The 14,489-nt window shown below is 44.8% G+C and overlaps 1 protein-coding gene across 6 annotated transcripts in view; it reads left to right on the top strand.

Moving 5' to 3' along the window:
- Nucleotides 1-14,489, top strand: part of ACSL4 (acyl-CoA synthetase long chain family member 4) — a 110,647-nt gene that overhangs the window by 57,663 nt on the left and 38,495 nt on the right. The window contains exon 1 of one of the 6 annotated variants that reach the window (XM_005291817.4): nucleotides 1,082-1,254. The exons of 3 other annotated variants lie outside the window; for them this stretch is intronic. The gene's annotated coding sequence lies outside the window, so the exon portion shown is untranslated. Of the gene's footprint in view, nucleotides 1-1,081; nucleotides 1,255-14,489 lie in introns of those variants that run through there. 2 more of the 6 variants (XM_005291820.4, XM_005291818.4) reach the window with 2 other exon arrangements.

Raw genomic sequence — 14,489 nt, forward strand, 5'->3', positions numbered from 1 at the left:
AGCTACTCGTGTCATGTGTCCCCTCAATGGGGGATGGGGTCACTGTCACATTTTGGGGGACTCCTCAGGCAGGTTAGGAAGCAATGACAATGAGACTTGCCTTAGTCATTCTCCAACGGAATCTCTTAAATTCACTTTCTCTTGTTACTCCCCACATATCTCTGATTCCCCCCCATGCATTCCTCTGCGCCTTCTTGCCCTCTGTTCACTTCTCATTCCCCCATTAATGCTTCTTCCTCCTCATTCCCTGCTTCTCTTCCTCACCATCCGCTCCCCCTCCTTCGTCCCCCTGTTCCCTCAACACCTCATCCCCTGCTCCTTCCTCACTCCTGCTCCTCCCTCCCCTCCGTTCCCTCAACACCTCATCCCCTGCTCCTCCCTCCCCTCTGTTCCCCCAACACCTCATCTCCTTCTTCCTCCCCCCCTGCTCCCCACACCTCATCCCTGCTCCTCCGTCCCCTCAACACCTCATCTCCTTCTTCCTCCCCCTTCTTCCTCCCCCTCATCCCCTGCTCCTCCCTCACCCCTGCTCCCCCAACACCTCATCTTCTTCTTCATCCCCCTGCTCCCCCCACCTCATCCCCTGCTCCTCCCTCCCCTCAACACCTCATCCCCTGTTCCTCCCTCCCCTCAAAACCTCATCTCCTTCTTCCTCCCCCCTGCTCCCCACACCTCATCCCTGCTCCTTCGTCCCCTCAACACCTCATCTCCTTCCTCCCCCTTCTTCCCCCCCTCATCCCCTGCTCCTCCCTCCCCTCAAAACCTCATCTCCTTCTTCCTCCCCCCTCTTCCCCCCATCCCCTGCTCCTCCCTCCCCTCAACACCTCATCTCCTTCCTCCCCCCTGCTCCTCCCTCCCCTCAACACCTCATCTCCTTCCTCCCCCCTGCTCCCCTCCATCCCCTGCTCCTCCCTCCCCTCAACACCTCATCCCCTGCTCCTCCCCCCATCCCCTGCTCCTCCCTCCCCTCAACACCTCATCTCCTTCTTCCTCCCCCCTCCTCCCCCCATCCCCTGCCCCTCCCACACGCCTGCTCCTCCGCCAGCCTCTGCCCGCCCCCGCACACCCCTCCTGCCACAGCCGCCCCCTCCCGCTCTCGATGGCGTCAGCGAGGGGGTTGGCCAACAGGGCACGCGCCCCTCCTCCCTCCCCCCCTTACTTCCCCCCGCGCTCTCAGCCATTTTAAACAGCGGGAGGAGCCGGTAGCCGGGTTCACTCGCTGCAGCCTGAGCCTGGGCTCCGCGCCACGAGCGGGTGAGTGTGCGCCCCTCCTCCCCGCGCCAACGGCCCTTCACCTGAGGCGGGCGAGTCCCATGCGGGCCTCGGGCTAGGGGCGCGGCGAGTGGGGGATTCCCCCTGCTGCACATGGGGGTGGGGACGCGACTCTGACGCTGGCCGGGCGCGGCCTGGCGGGGACAGCTCCTTCCTGAGGGCGGGCTGCCCCGGGGCTGGGCGCTGTCGCACCTGGCCGGAGCTGGCGGGGAGATGCCGCTCGGGCTCTGCCCGCCCTGCGGGATGCGGGCGGGGGGCACGGCGCGTGGGGTGATGTGTCATTTAAACCATCGTGGCGCGCAGGGTCACGCCTCTGCAGCGTCTCCGTCCCACTCACACTGTCTGCTGGATGCCCACTGCCTGCTAGGCGTCGCAATCCTCGGCCTGCTCCCCAGCCCTACCTCCCTTTCGTTTCACTGTGCCCTGGGGTTGCATCACCTGTCATACGGACACGGTAAAATCCCTGGGGCAGGGACTGGGTCTGGCTTTGTTTTCTGTGACGTGCCCGGAACAGTAATCTCCCCACTTACACGTGCTCTCCAGGGGTGCTGAATGCTGAGCAGGTGTCGGGAGCGTGGCACTTGCCCAGCAGTATCGCCTCCTTAGCCTCCTGTTTCCTACCCCGGCACTCAGTGCAGTCAGAGCAAGTTGCTTGCTGTAGTTGTCCTGCATCAGCTGCATTCCCCCCAAGCTCATCCACATCCCCCTTCCCGGGGCCGGATGCAAAGCAGATGGCTCTTTGTGGCCTCAGCGGTGATAGCTCCTCCCGGACACGCCCCTTTCCTGGTTGCAGAGAAGGCTGGGCTCAGGAAGTGGCCTGATGCACCACACAGACAACCTCCCCGTCCCCTAAGGAAAATGTGATTCATTGCTTAGCACCAGCCAAGGTTGCATATTTTCTGTTGCACGTCATGGGAAGAGCATATGCTAAATGCAGAGCAAGAGAGTGGCGTTTTCCTCTTCGAAATACAAGCTGAATTTTATAGAATTGTAAAATCTTTGCAGTGTGGTTGTTTTTCAAGCCAATAAAAAGCATAGACGTGTACTTACTGCATATGAGGTAATGACACTTAAATAAGCCAATTTTGGGGGCACAGGGGATTAATTTTTCTGGATAATGTACAAAGTCCAAGTTCTGTAGTAATTCTTTTTACCAGTTGTTGCTTTGAGGAAAATATTGTAGGTCAGTTTATGAACCACGATGCATTAGTTATCTTTTTTGGTTGTCATCTTACTCATGAAGTCTTCAGACAAGGCTCTTTAAGTAAAGGTTAATAACATGACAAGATTTGGTCCAAGTTGAGAAACACTACAGATCAAGTGATTTGGCTGCCACAATCACTAAAGATTTTTAAAGAACACTGTCATGTTAAAGTCCTCACCTATACTCTTGCTACCATCTTAGATTACTATGTGTCTTACATTTCCATCATTGCCAATTCTAAGTACTCAAGAATCATGATTCAGGCCACAATGATCATGAGACTGTCTTAAAAATCATGAGATTTTTAAAAATAATACACTTTAGATCCTTTTAAATTTGCCTTCTGATTTGGGGACCTTTTAAGGTTCATGTTGTCAAGCTTTTCTCCACAACCATGATGCCTAGAATCTTACTTTTTAAAAAAAATCGAAAGCTCATATTCTCATTTGATCAAAAACATACAAACCCTACCAACTATCATGAGACTTATAATGAAAATCAGTAGTAGGCAACACTGTTTGAAAACTCATGGCGATCGGGGGAGGTCCCAGATGACTGGAAAAAGGCTAATGTAGTGCCCATCTTTAAAAAAGGGAAGAAGGAGGATCCGCGGAACTACAGGCCAGTCAGCCTCACCTCAGTACCTGGAAAAATCATGGAGCAGGTCCTCAAGGAATCAATTATGAAACATTTAGAGGAGAGGAAAGTGATCAGGAACAGTCAGCATGGATTCACAAAGGGGAAGTCGTGCCTGACTAACCTAATTGCCTTCTATGATGAGATAACTGGCTCTGTGGATGAGGGGAAAGCAGTGGATGTGTTATTCCTTGACTTTAGCAAAGCCTTTGATACTGTCTCCCACAGTATTCTTGCCGCCAAGTCAAAGAAGTATGGGCTGGATGAATGGACTGTAAGGTGGATAGAAAGCTGGCTAGATCGTCGGGCTCAACGGGTAGTGATCAATGGCTCCATGTCTAGTTGGCAGCCGGTTTCAAGTGGAGTGCCCCAAGGGTCGGTCCTGGGGCCGGTTTTGTTTAATATCTTTATTAATGAACTGGAGGATGGTGTGGACTGCACTCTCAGCAAGTTTGCAGATGACACTAAACTAGGAGGCGTGGTAGATACACTAGAGGGTAGGGATCAGATACAGAGGGACCTAGACAAATTAGAGGATTGGGCCAAAAAAACCTGATGAGGTTCAACAAGGACAAGTGCAGAGTCCTGCACTTAGGACGGAAGAACCCCATGCACTGCTACAGACTAGGGACCGAATGGCTAGGTAGCAGTTCTGCAGAAAAGGACCTAGGGGTCACAGTGGACGAGAAGCTGGATATGAGTCAACAGTGTGCTCTTGTTGCCAAGAAGGCTAACGGCATTTTGGGCTGTATAAGTAGGGGCATTGCCAGCAGATCGAGGAACGTGATCGTTCCCCTTTATTCGACATTGGTGAGGCCTTATCTGGAATACTGTGTCCAGTTTTGGGCCCCACACTACAAGAAGGATGTGGAAAAATTGGAAAGAGTCCAGCGGAGGGCAACAAAAATGATTAGGGGTCTGGAGCACATGACTTATGAGGAGAGGCTGAGGGAACTGGGATTGTTTAGTCTCCAGAAGAGAAGAATGAGGGGGGATTTGATAGCAGCCTTCAACTACCTGAAGGGGGGTTCCAAAGAGGATGGAGCTCGGCTGTTCTCAGTGGTGGCAGATGACAGAACAAGGAGCAATGGTCTCAAGTTGCAGTGGGGGAGGTCCAGGTTGGATATCAGGAAAAACTATTTCACTAGGAGGGTGGTGAAACACTGGAATGCGTTACCTAGGGAGGTGGTGGAGTCTCCTTCCTTGGAGGTTTTTAAGGCCCGGCTTGACAAAGCCCTGGCTGGGATGATTTAGCTGGGAATTGGTCCTGCTTTGAGCAGGGGGTTGGACTAGATGACCTCTTGAGGTCCCTTCCAACTCTGATATTCTATGATTCTATGACTGCCACCCATCTCAAACAACAGAATTAGACTAATGAGTTTGACTTTGTCTTTAATGAAGTAAAATAAAGCTGCAATTGGGTTGAAAATAATTTAGGAGAAGGCTTACATTTAGAAAAAAATGTTTCATTTGAATTTTGAAGTTATTTTAGTATTGCAGTAGTTCTATGAAAGCATTTTTGCATATTTAAATTAACACTTCTCTACACTGATGGATAGTTTAGGCCTAAATTACGCATCAGAAAATAATCCCAAAAATGAATGAGACCTGATCTAGGTAAGGGTTTCTGAATGCATCCATTGTTCAAGTACCTTCCAGGCAAGTATCCATGTATAACTAACTACCTACTTACCTACATAATGTGTTGACAGGTAGTAGAATATTTCATTATTGGGCTATATTTATTGGGAGCTATGATTATTTACCCCAGCTAAGGATCTGTTCTTGGGATAACCCTCATTCTACTTGTGAGAGTACCTCACCTCTCCTAAAACTAGAGGAAGAATTCTTGAATGAGTGAGCTCTAGAAGGTATTATTAAATAAAAATATTCACAAGCTTTTGAATGTATTTCTGGTAGGTTAGAAATACCCTACCATGTTATTTTAAAATTGAGTTAATATTTTATTCAAATATTAAACAGGGATATGAGCTTGAACCAAATAATTGAATATTATGCAACATTAGTATGTTTTGCTGGTTAATGTTAATGGCATTTGTCAGTTTAGAGAAAGTAACTTATTTTTGTCTCGGATGACTATGCAAGTTATAAATGGTTTTTTAACAAGCTAATTACTGAGGGTACAGTAGGGCTGGAATAAATACATGAACAAGTTTCCATTGCATGTTTGGTTGTTTATACAGTCATTTATCTTGAGGACTTCTATTTTTTAAGGATAGCTTGGAGGAAAGGAAGTTTGAGTGAGGGAGTCTTTTTCCAGAAGGATGCAGGATGTACAGTCACGCTATAGTGCTTTTTTATTTTGGTTAATTCACTTAGATGGTGTAATGGCAGCCAACTAATCTATGGTAATAGGTGGCACACACATTTTAGTCAGCCATACTTATCAGTCACCCCGCTTCCTAGAATGGCCAGAAGTGGATGCTTTAGGGCTTGTCTTCACTGCAAAGTTAACTTGAATTGTAACTTAACTGTTGCATCTAACTGGAGTCCCATCCACACACAAAACCCCTTAATTCAAGTGTGGTGGAGCTTCTAACTTAAGTTGGCTGGCTTAAAGGGGGGTGGGGTGGGTAATAGACCTAAATTTGAGTGAGTACAACTCATCAGCTGCTAATACGACTACTTTGTAGCGAGGTTGCAGGCTAGCACTGCTTGAGTGCTACTAGTCCTCCAGGGCCTTCCCACACTTCCCCGGTGTGCCCAAAAAGGACAGACAAGTTCTCCCACCATTTATTGGAAAAGAATCATAGAATGGCTCAGCTTACTGCAATACTAAGAACTATGGGATGTACCCTGAGAAGTGCAACACCACTGTGGATGCAGCGAATGTTGGTGGACACACTGAAAGCTCCCGTGAGCTACGCTAACTTGAGAGGAATAATTTGAGCATAGATACTTGTGTAAACTCTGCAATGAAGACGTGCCCTTAAAATTGGGTAATCCAATTAGCCTTTCTTCTGCTCATATAACTCAGGAGCATGCTGTTCTTGTTATATTAAGCTTACAACCCCTCTCCACTCAGACTGATCTTTGTTTTGTTTGTATTCTGTCACTTCGTAGTTTTGAACTGTATGTTCATCTGGGCAGGGAATCTCATTTGTTTGCTTAATTTCCCTTCTGTATATCATTGTGTACCTCTACAGAGCTAAATAAACTGTAGATAACATAGAACCTCTAAGGTTATTCCTACACTGCAGCTTGGAGTATGCCTCCCAGACTGGGTACACACGTACACTATCTCAGCTTGAGCTAGTGTGCTAAAAGTAGCAGTATGGATATTGCGGCTCTCAAACCCACCTGATCCTGTAGATCTGAGTTCTGGTGGCTAGCCCTAGCCTCTATCAGTGCCACACCATCCACACTGCTATTTTTAGCACACTAGCTCAGCTAGAATTAGTGTGAGTCTGTCTCCCTAGGCTGGGGAGACACTCCATGCTATAGGTAGACATACCCTTATATATACTTGTGCAGGGAGTTAGTTTCCTCTCAGACTTGGTTATCCTCAGTGCCTGTGAGAGAACTTTTGCATATGGCTTTTATACACCTAAACTTAAAAGACATGATGGAATAAGATTCTGCATAACACTCTAAAAAAGGAAGGATGGTTCAGGCATCAGAGTGGGACTTGGAAGACCTGGGATCAGTTCCCTGCTTTGTCAGAGACTTATTGTGTGACCTTAGCCAAGTGACTTAGTCTCTTTGTGCCTTAGTTCCCTATCTGTAAAATGGCGATGATAATACTTCCCAACTGCACATGGGTGTTGTGAGGATGAGTACATTAAAGATTGTATGGTGCTCACATAATATTGTAATGGGGACCATATAAGTACCTAAAATAGATAGATCTGATGTCCCTATGTAGTCTGAATCCATCCCAATGAGTAAAATTTTAAATATTATACAAGCTTATCAGGGTGGAAATTTTCTCCATATGTATTTGTACAGTCCCTTGCCCAATGGATCGCCATTGTGATTGAGGCCTCTGGGTCCTACCATTATATAAACAGTTTGATTATAATAAGACATGTATGTAAATGCGTAGAGAGAGTTTTACAGTTGCTATTTTCAGTATTAGACATAGTTTTAACTCCTTCCCTAAAAAAATATGGTGGCTTAACTAATGTTCCAAAGAAATTTGAAGCACAACGAAGTGTTGTCTTTTATAATGACACATGTGGACTATAAAGTATGCATTTATGTCACTACTAATTAAAAATATTAGATATTGTAACAAAATGTATTCAGCAGACCTTCTCTTCATAAGACTTGTACACAGTCCAAAGTCTTGGGAAGAAAAATCATTGAACTCTGAATTTGTCACTGCCAATTTGGCTGAATTTGTATTGCTGTTTTCATTTCTGCTAAGTGATGACAATGGTTATTTTGCTGTTCATTTTTTAATGGATAACAACCTATTCATTTCAGATATTCTTGCTATAAAATTCTTTTCAGAGGGGATAATAAGAGTCACAGATAGAGAAGACTCACTATAATATCAAATAGATCCCCCAGGAAGTTGGTATTTTATTTCACACGTCTTCCAGGGCACATTAATCCAGTACAATGTGAGGACCTGTCTACACTGTGCATTAGTCTGCACTAGAGAGGTGTAAGTTCTAGGGCACACTAGGGTGTTGCACAGTGACTAGCCTGTGTGGACTCTGTTGGCACCCACAAAAAGCTCCCTATTGGGCATTAATGTAGTACCATTTGAAATGTTCTTTGCTGTAGAATCTAATCCATAGAGCTGAGCTCCTTAGCGTCCATTGAAGTCAAGGAGAGTTGAGAGTGCTTTGCACTTTTTATACAGTCATGTCTTTACGTAGATGGTGCACCTTAAAGTATTTATATTTAAGCTTTATGTATTGCTGCATTGAGTCTAATGTCAACATAGCATGTATTGTGCAAATGAGGCATTGCCTTCAAGACAGGGTGATCCATAGATAATCTAAAATCTACTAGAGAAGCTTACAGGGTTGAGGGCTAAGGTGTAGTCAACTAATAGTGAAAAGAATGAGGAGTACTTGTGGCACCTTAGAGACTAACAAATTTATTTGAGCATAAGCTTTCGTGGGCTTATGCTCAAATAAATTTGTTAGTCTCCAAGGTGCCACAAGTACTCCTCGTTCTTTTTGCTGATACAGACTAACACGCTACCACTCTGAAACCTGTCAACTAATAGTGAGTTCTCTCGTCTTGATTAAACTAATGCAACAGCCAAAACTTATTAGGAATTGCTCTTCTTGATGTATTTTTTAAAAGCACTTGTATTTTGTTAATTTGATTATATATGGTAATCATCATATAGAAAACATGCATATGAGTAAGGTCCATGTTGTATTAACTTGCACAGCTACAGAGAAGGAAAATACCTTTTCTCATTCGATCTCTCCAAAGTTAGATCACATGTAACACAAAGTAAAATAGACCAAAAGGTTTATCACTGTAACACCTTATAGTGAGCTCTCCTAGATTTCTGAGCAATGTTGCAATTTATGGGGGTATCTGCATTTCTCTTCCTTTGCCTGCTTCCTGAAGCTGCTCCTCCCAACTCCTAATGGGGAAGTAATGCCAATAGGCTGCCTCAAAGCATTCTTCCGGGGAAACTATTTGAGAGAAAGGAACAGCTTGAAAGACTTAGAAATTGCATGGTACTGTATTTACAAATGGTCAGTGTAGTTTTACACTGAATGCCATTGCATTCAGTGAAAGGAAAATGAATGGGCCAAATTCTTAGCTAAATTGTTATAGCTGCATTGACTTCAGTAGAGCTGGAGTGTAGATTTACACTAGTTGAGGATCTGTCCCTAAGAGCATATTTGTAACTCTTTTTGGTTAATATGGAAGGAAAAGAAATCCACTGCTTGCAATCTTGATTTGTCAGTAGCGGGTATGTGGGGTTCAAAAATACAAAGCAAAAGGACGGTGTATTGTACAAGTAAACAATTGCTGAGTGTTAATTGTTTTGAACAGTATTTCTTTGGTCTCCAACCTTCTTTGGCACAATCTTAGATCTAAGACTTCTAAAGAAGTCTGTAAAGTCTCAAAAGTTCAGGATGGTGACCCAGCTATAATTCCTTCACTAGAGAAAAGGGATTGGTTTTCGGCCCTTCACCTGCAGGATGCCCAATTCCATATAATGATATACTCATCAGACAGAAAATACCTACGCTTTGCTATAGGCCAGGATAATTTCTAGTAGTAAGTGCTTCCCTTCAACCTTTCTTTGGCCGCAGGGATGTTCTCAAAAGTTCTGGCAGTAATGGCTGCTTACCTCCAACAAGAAGCAATCCTAGTTTTCCCATATCTCAACGACTGGCTACTCAAGGGCCGTTCCTATGAAGCAGTGTTGTCTTCCACCCAGGCAGCCCTTGCTCTGTTCCAGGAGTTGCATCTGAAGCTGAATGTAAAAAAAAGTCCACATTAAGCCCTGTACAGAAGATACAGTTTATAGGGGTTCACTGACCGCCAGAACCTACTTCTTGTCAGGTCTGGTATGGGAAATTCAGGGAAGCCCTCGAACTACAATAAGGAACTGTCTTCAGCTCACGGGTCATGGGGCAGATTGCACCTTTGTGACTGATCATGCAAGGCTATGTCTCTGCTGCTTCCAGGGTTGGCTCAGAATGGCCTATTCTCTAGTCAGACACACCTTGGACAGACAGGTGACTACTCCTCTGCAACTGAGAAACTTCTTGGACTGGATGAAGGATCAACTCAGCATCTGTATAGGTTTTCCCTTCTGTCTCCCACCCCCATCAGTGACTTGATCAACAGATTTATTGCTGCTGGGATAGGGACTCTTCCTCAATACCCTCACAACTCAGGGCAGATGGACTACTCAGGAAATCAGTCTCCACATCAATTTGTTGGAGTTCAGGGCTGTGAGGAATGTATGCCTTTATTTCCTAGCCCTAATCTGGGGCAAATCAATTAGGGTCATGATGGACAAAGTATCTTGCATAGCCTATATCAACAAGCAGGGATGAGCAAGATACTCCTCTCTCTGCACCGAAGCCATGAAACTATGGAATTGGTGCATTTCTGCAGTCTACCTTTCCAGGTATTCAAAAGACCACAGCAGATGTCCTCAGCAGGTAGTTCTCACAGAATTATGAATGGGAGCTAGACAGCAAAGTTTCCACAGCATACTCCTAAAATGGTGACTGCCAGAGGTGGATCTCTTTGCCACCTCCAGAACAGGAAGTGTCCTGTTTTCTGCTCAAGAGGGAGTCTGGAATGGCACACCTTGGGAGATGCCTTTCTTCCATGTTGGAAGAAGGATCTGTTCTTAGGGCAATGAACAAGATCAGATAGGATAGAGCCAGAGTTATCCTTAGAGTGCCAACATGGCCAAGACAAGCTTTGTACCCTTACTTGCTTCACCTCTGTGTCCAACCATCGTTCAAGCTCCTGACCATTCCTCACCTCCTGTCACAGGATGTGGATCGTGTGCTTCATCCCAACCTAGCAGTTCTCCACCTCAGGGCGTGGCTCCTCACGGGATTGGAATCCTCCAACTCTATGGAAGTACAACAGCTCCGTATTACTGAATAGTAGAAAGAGATCAACCTGCACTACTTATCTGCAGAAATGAAAGGTTTCAGAGTAGCAGCCGTGTTAGTCTGTATCCGCAAAAAGAACAGGAGTACTTGTGGCACCTTAGAGACTAACAAATTTATTAGAGCATAAGCTTTCGTGGACTACAGCCCACTTCTTCGGTATGCATATAGAATGGAATAAATATTCCTCAATATTTATATATATATACACATACAGCGAGCGTAAACAGGTGGGAGTTGTCTTACCAACTCTGAGAGGCCAATTAAGTAAGAGGAAAAAAAACTTTTGAAGTGATAATCAAGATAGCCCAGTACAGACAGTTTGATAAGAAGTGTGAGAATACTTACAAGGGGAGATAGATTCAATGTTTGTAATGGCTCAGCCATTCCCAGTCCTTATTCAATCCTGAGTTGATTGTGTCTACTTTGCATATCAATTCCAGCTCAGCAGTCTTTCGTTGGAGTCTGTTTTTTTCAGAAATGAAAGAGATTCTTCCATTGGTGGTGTCGTTGCTGCCTCCTTTCTTCCTGGTTCAGTGCCACTTTGTCATCCTGGATTATCTGTTGATTCTAAGGAAATCAGGGTTATCAAGTAGTTCAATTAAGGTCCATTTGCCTGCAATGTCAGCTTTTCATCCTCTGGTAGAAGGATTCTCCATATGTGCTCATCTGGTATTGTCTAAGTTTACTAAGGGTTTGGGGAAACCCTACCCTAACATGGGACTTCAATCTGGTACTCAATTACTTTGAGACCTGTTCTGTTGCATTTATCTGCAAAGATTGCCTTTTTAGTAGCTCTCATGTGGGCCTGTAGGGTCAAGGAGACTGGAGCCTTGATGGCAGATCCCCTTTTTACAGGTTTCTTTAAGGACAAGGTGTCAGTATGTCCACACCTAAATTCTTACCAGAGGCCTTGGCTATACTTGGGGATTAATAGCGCTGCCGCGGCAGCGCTGTGAAGCGCGAGTGTAGTCGCGCCGCCAGCGCTGCGAGAGCTCTCTCGCAGCACTGCAAGTACTCCACCTCTCCGAGGGGGATAGCTTGCAGCGCTGCGAGCGAGCGTGCAGCGCTGCAGGCGCTGATTACACTGGCGCTTTACAGCGCTGCAGTCTCTGCGCTCGGGGGGGTGTTTTTTCACACCCCTGAGCACAGCAAGTGCAGCGCTGTGAATTGCCAGTGTAGCCAAGGCCTAAGGTTCTATCTGAGTTCCACCTTAATCAATCCATTCATATAACAAGGTTTTTCCCGAAGCTGCACAGGAAATCCTTTTTTCATACCCTAGATGTTAGAAGGGCATTGGCCTTCTACTTATATAGGACCAAGCAATTTAGGAAGTCACCTAGACTCTTCATTTTTTGTGTGGCTAGATCCGTGGGTCCTCAGTCCCGGTTCAGAAACTGTTCCCAGGAGCCAAATCAGAAATTAGTTGATCATTTTGTACATTGCTTTTCAAGTATGGTTCTTGCAGTCCTATATATAACTGGCTTTGCTATTATGAATGTAATTAGACCTCTACCCCGATATAATGTGATCCGATACAAGATGAATTCGGATATAACGTGGTAAAGCAGCGCTCGGGGGGAGGGGGCTGCACGCTCCGGTGGATCAAAGCAAGTTCGATATAACGCGGTAAGATTTTTTGGCTTCCGAGGACAGCGTTATATCGGGGTAGAGGTGTATGTCCTAGTCCTCTACATACTGTCTTCTTACATTGATGCTGACTAACAATGTCTTGGTGCTGTTACTATTAACCTGAATCTATTTGTCAGATGGTTAATTGTATATGCTTTTAATTCCAGCCCCTGGAATCTGTATATATGTATGTTTTTGTTTTAATCCAGAAAGAGCTCTTTCATTTCCGCTGTAAATGGGTTAGATGTGTTTATTTCACAAGCATGTAAATAGTTTTTGCATTTTTAAGAGCTGGGGGGGGGGGCTGGCATCATTTACACGGGGAAGAGGAACAGCTGGAAGATGGAACTAAGCTTGTTCAAGTTTGTGTTTGTAGCAGACCTACTCAGGAAAGAGTGGAGGAACAGTCTGTCTGCACAGCTGCACCTGGTACCTCCATTTGTTGTATAAGGACAACATCCACACACTTTTTCCTATAGTACATTAGGCTTCTGTCCAAGTCACCGAAGAGAAACTGTATAACCGTTTCAATATCGAACTCTAATACTTCAGAGCTTCCTCATGTGGGCCATAACTGTAGTTCTGCATAGTTCTCTCTTGTTGCTCGACATGCTTTTAGTAATTTTACTGCAGTGTGGCTGACCAGTTTAGTTTCCTTTTATGAAGTGGGACTTACTGGAGCATTGTGAATAAGCTGAAAATTTTAGTCCAGAGTTAAGAATTGGAATTTTTTGGTGGTGAATGCACCTATCAGCACAAACAAACCCTGAGCCTACCCAAAAGATAATTACACATGCAAAGGGGTCACAAACGAATATGGGACTATTTTAAAAACAAAACAAAACCTACCTGTGATTTGTGTTCACTTCTTAATCTGGATTCAAACACTGCACTGATGACATAATTTTTCAACACCTAGTCCTTTCCTGTGCAAATAATCAAAAGCCTTCCCAGATTCCAAGTTTGCAAATAAAATTATAACAAGCCCTGTCTGAGCTCACTGAGGGCTTTGCAGTCTCCCCCCAGATAGAGCCAGCTCTCTAACCTTCATCTCTAACTAGGCTTTAAAGGAGTACCTCTTGAGGTTCTTAAAGGAAGTCTGAGGGTAATTAACACTTCTGGCAGCAAAAAATCCTTTTCTTCCCCAGAGGAAAAGAGCTCTCAAAACAAACAGTGTCTGCTACCTCCTGTCACTCCCCTCAATGCTATATAATCCAAGGCTGCTTTAGCGCATAGTGCCATGTTACATAAAAGGTTTATTAAAAAGGGTTAATCTAACTCCTTCTATATCCTATTAAAGAGGGTCTGTTGCCTTAAGTAGCTACTCAGCCACTGAATTATCTAGTCCTCTAGCAAAACATTTGGTTATACCAGTACAAGATCTGCCTCCGCCTAGGATTTTTTTCTTTTGTCCTGGACAAGTAGGCTCTTTGTTTTTGGCCTACATAAACATTACAGTGAGGCTTCAAACCCTTCCAGACCTTGCTCTCTCAATACTTCAGATTTTTCCTCAAAATTCTTCCCTTCTTTCTCTAGTAATTATTCTAGTCTCCCACTTAATCTCATGCACTGGGGAAGCAGGGGCAGAAAGGGGTAGAGGGGCTGTATAGTTACCCCAGAACTTCATGTGCTGTTGAAGGAAGTTCTCATATCTTGTTAGGGTGTTGTCATGCTGCTTAGGGGGTTTAGCAACCTAAAGTTTTTGGTGGTTTTTTTGGCATCTAATTACCTGATGCCTTTCATTTAAGAAAGCTAAGTTGAATCCTTATACACGTATATAGGATTCTGTAAACTCATTTCACAATTGTCTCCACAAAAGTTTAAATTAAATATCATTGCTAAAACTCAGTCTAGGTGTTGTAAAAGCAACATATTGCATAGTACTAATTTCATCTGAGGCCTGGTCTACACTTAAAACTTAGATCGACATAGCTACCATGCTCAGGGGTATGAAAAACCCATATCCCTGAGCACTGTAGTTGCACTGACTTAAATCCCTGACAAAGACACAGCTAGGTTGACAGAAGCATTCTTCTGATGACCTACTTACTAGCACTTGGGGAGGTGGAGATACTACAGCAATGGAATAACCCATTCAGTTGCTGTAGTAACTTCCTCATAGTGTCTACACTACGGCCATAACTGTGCTGCTGAAACCC

This window comes from Chrysemys picta, chromosome 9, assembly GCF_011386835.1.
Source record: "Chrysemys picta bellii isolate R12L10 chromosome 9, ASM1138683v2, whole genome shotgun sequence".
Lineage (NCBI taxonomy): Eukaryota > Metazoa > Chordata > Testudines > Emydidae > Chrysemys > Chrysemys picta.